General features: G+C 35.1%; 1 long non-coding RNA gene across 1 annotated transcript; it reads right to left on the bottom strand.

The window, feature by feature from the left end:
* Window positions 1–2038: 2038 nt before the first annotated feature.
* On the bottom strand, window positions 2039–2995 carry LOC106083282 (uncharacterized). Its single transcript, XR_001220614.2, has 3 exons — window positions 2593–2995; window positions 2270–2526; window positions 2039–2204 (listed from the first exon to the last, which is right to left on the bottom strand). It is a non-coding gene; the product is annotated as an uncharacterized LOC106083282 (long non-coding RNA).
* Window positions 2996–3265: the final 270 nt, after the last annotated feature.

Genomic DNA, 3265 nt, shown 5'->3' with positions numbered 1-3265 from the left:
ATTGTGTAAAATTTCAACCAAATCTAGTAAGAATGGCGCCCTTTAGGGGCTGAAGAAGTAAAATAGAGAGATCGGTTTATAGGAGAGCTGTATTAGGCTTTAAACCGATTCAGACCATATTCGACACGTATGTTAAAGGTCATGGGAGAAGCCATTGTACAACATTTTAGCCAAATCGGATAATAACTGCGCACTTTAGAGGCTCAAGAAGTCAAGATCCCAGATAGCTTTATAAGGCAGCTATATCAGGTGATGGACCGATTTGAACCACACTTAGCACAGTTCTTGGAAGTCATAACAAAACACCTCATGCAAAATTTCAGCAAAATCGGATATGAATAGCTCCCTGTAGAGGCTCAAGAAGTCAAGACTCCGGATCGGTTTATATGACAGCTATACGAGGATATGGGGCGATATCAACCATATTTGGCACAGTTATTGGAAGTCATAATAAAAAACCTTATTGCAAAATTTCAGCTACATCGGATAATAATTGTGCCCTCTCGTGCTTCAAGAAATCAAGACCCAATTTCGTTTTATATGGCAGCTATATCCGGTTATGGACCGATTTGAACTATTCTTAGCACGGTTGTTGGAAGTCATAACAAAACACGTCATGCAAAATTTCAGCCAAATCGGATAAGAATTGCGCCTTCTAGTGGCTCAAGAAGTCAAGATCCAAGATCGGACCGATTTGGTCCGATTTGGACCAATTTGGCCGATTTACAATCCCAACCGACCTACACTAATAAGAAGTATTTGTGCAAAATTTTAAGTGGCTAGTTTTACTCCTTTAAAGGTTAGCGTGCTTTCGACATACAGACGGACGGACATGGCTAGTTCGACTTAAAATGTCATGACGATCAAGAATATATATTCTTTATGGGGTCTTAGACGAATATTTCGAGGAGTTACAAACAGAATGACGAAATTAGTATACCCCAATCCTATGGTGGAGGATATAAAAAACTACATGACATAAAAGCAAAACATATGGAACAATTAGACTTAACCTGGTCCTGTGGTATCACAATGGACGAAAACGTCTTAGTTAGTCCGATGGTAGACTGTCATTTAAACTAAACCTAAGCTAGCATAGAGCATTTCTTATGTCAATGACCAGCTCTGGCGGCTAACAGACTCCGACACTTCAGTGACGATACGATACCAGACTTGAACCGATTTAGGGTGTAGAAATGAGAATATGAGTAGCACGGAATTCCTAGCATTAATTTTTTAAAAGTACTTTGTCAGTACTATGTCAGTAGTGGCATGGGGCGGATTAGAATCCGCGCCCTCTTTTTCCCCTAGTCTAATCTAAAAAGCGACGCATCTCAATTTACATTATTACGTACTTAGTTGATTTTACTACACTCCCCATCGAACACATGACATTTATTCTAGCGGGACCCTTTTCAAAAAAAATCCAAATTGTACATTTTGTTTTAATATCTATAAAGCAAAGGATAAAAAAGATGATGTCTATTATGCTTGACGATTCTAAAATTGTAACTTACCTTCATCCGTTAATCCATATAAACTGGTTAAAATTAAAAAAATACTCATGTGCTTAAGCCAAAGATTTTGAGCTCATCGAAAACATGGCCTTCCTAAACATATGTGTTTTGTGTTTATAGAGTATGGAACGGATATAAGCACATCATGTATAAGAACGAAAACTTTTCTAATAGAATCTTTATAAACGCCATGTTTTTTTTTCGTCATTTTTTTATCATTCATTGCAAATTGATTTGATAGAAGAAACAGCTCTCATTAGAAACAAACGTGCCCTCAAAAAAAGTGAACCAACGGTTAAGTTAAAATAAACTAAAGTTGAACTTCATAGAGCGCTTAAAGCATTTTTATTCGTTTTAAGTTGATGCAGACCTAATAAATAATGTCATCATTTTAACTTCGTTATGGTTCAACATTAACTAAAAGGAACTAAATTGTTATTTATTCGGTGCATATGATGACCAATCGTGTAATATATTTTTAATTTATTTTTTGAACTCAAAATAATTGGTGGAATAAAATGTTTACTGTGTGTTAATAAATCTGTACAAACTTTTTTTTAACGAATAAAAGCAAAACGTTTTCAATTTTAGTTTCCAATGGCTTTGGAAAAATTACCAATTTTAATTAAGTCGCATAGGATATTTTCACAGAAGTCTCGTTACGCCATATTCACAATATTTTATAGACTGTTGAAAAGGAAATAAAAGTTTTCAGCATAGATACATAGTTTTATTTTCAACCTAAAACTTACCAAGAAAGGTGTCCGCCCCTCTGCGTTAATTAGTATAAATCATCTGCGTTAAAATATTCCATCGCTGCATAAATTGTAGTTCGCATGTCACTTTTAAAAGTTCCTGCAAACAAAGTTAAATGATGACCAGCAAATATCGAGCCGTGTCACGCTTCATGATGTATGTACAAGCTATTCTGAGAAGTAGCGTTGATAACTCTTGTTTCGGCTAGACCACTGCAATTGCGGCATATTACATTTCTTCCTGCAATTGTATTCTGAGACGACAAAGAAAAACATTATTTTAACAGAAAGAAGAGAGATTAGATCCTCGCCAAATTTACCTTGCAAGTTTATATCACACTTTTTGTTTGTTCCGGCGATGACTTCTCTTGGAAAATGCGTACATTAGACTGAGCGTTGTAATGACTGCGACTCGGGTTTGGTTTGCATGGTTTTAAGCTGTTACCTGTGTGGTTGCGAAACAAAGATGACCCCTTTTTGTCGGCGGCACATGTAGCATGTGTATTGCTCTGAATGGTTGATGACCCTGCGCATCATGCATATTTGTTTTTAGTACGAACCCAGGTAGTTGTCAATAACAACATCATATGGAAGGCCCCTTGTTTTATAGCGCAGGTAATACGTATTCGTAAACGTATAGATTGTCCCAAAGACAAAGGAAATTGTTAAATGCGAATTTTTCTTTTTAAAAAAGAATTTGTATCAGTAATACATGTGTGGACATTTGACAAAACAACACATCTCGATAATATGAATTTAACAGGAGAGCGAAAAATGTAAGCAAATATTGACAGCCAATAAGATAAAGTATTTAAAGCTTTTTTAAACTGCAGAAATAGTTATATATTGTTTTGTCAAATTTATTTTAAGCAAAAAATTACATAAGTGCTCTCTTTGTCGAATTTTGTTTTATGTGAAACTGGCATTTAATAAAAAAGTGGAAATAAATTAAAATATGTTGTTTTGCCAAAAACACTCTTTAATTAATTAGAG

Source organism: Stomoxys calcitrans, chromosome 3, assembly GCF_963082655.1.
Source record: "Stomoxys calcitrans chromosome 3, idStoCalc2.1, whole genome shotgun sequence".
NCBI lineage: Eukaryota > Metazoa > Arthropoda > Insecta > Diptera > Muscidae > Stomoxys > Stomoxys calcitrans.
Note: the sequence above shows the minus strand (reverse complement) of the source record. Positions and strands in the feature narration are given on the sequence as shown.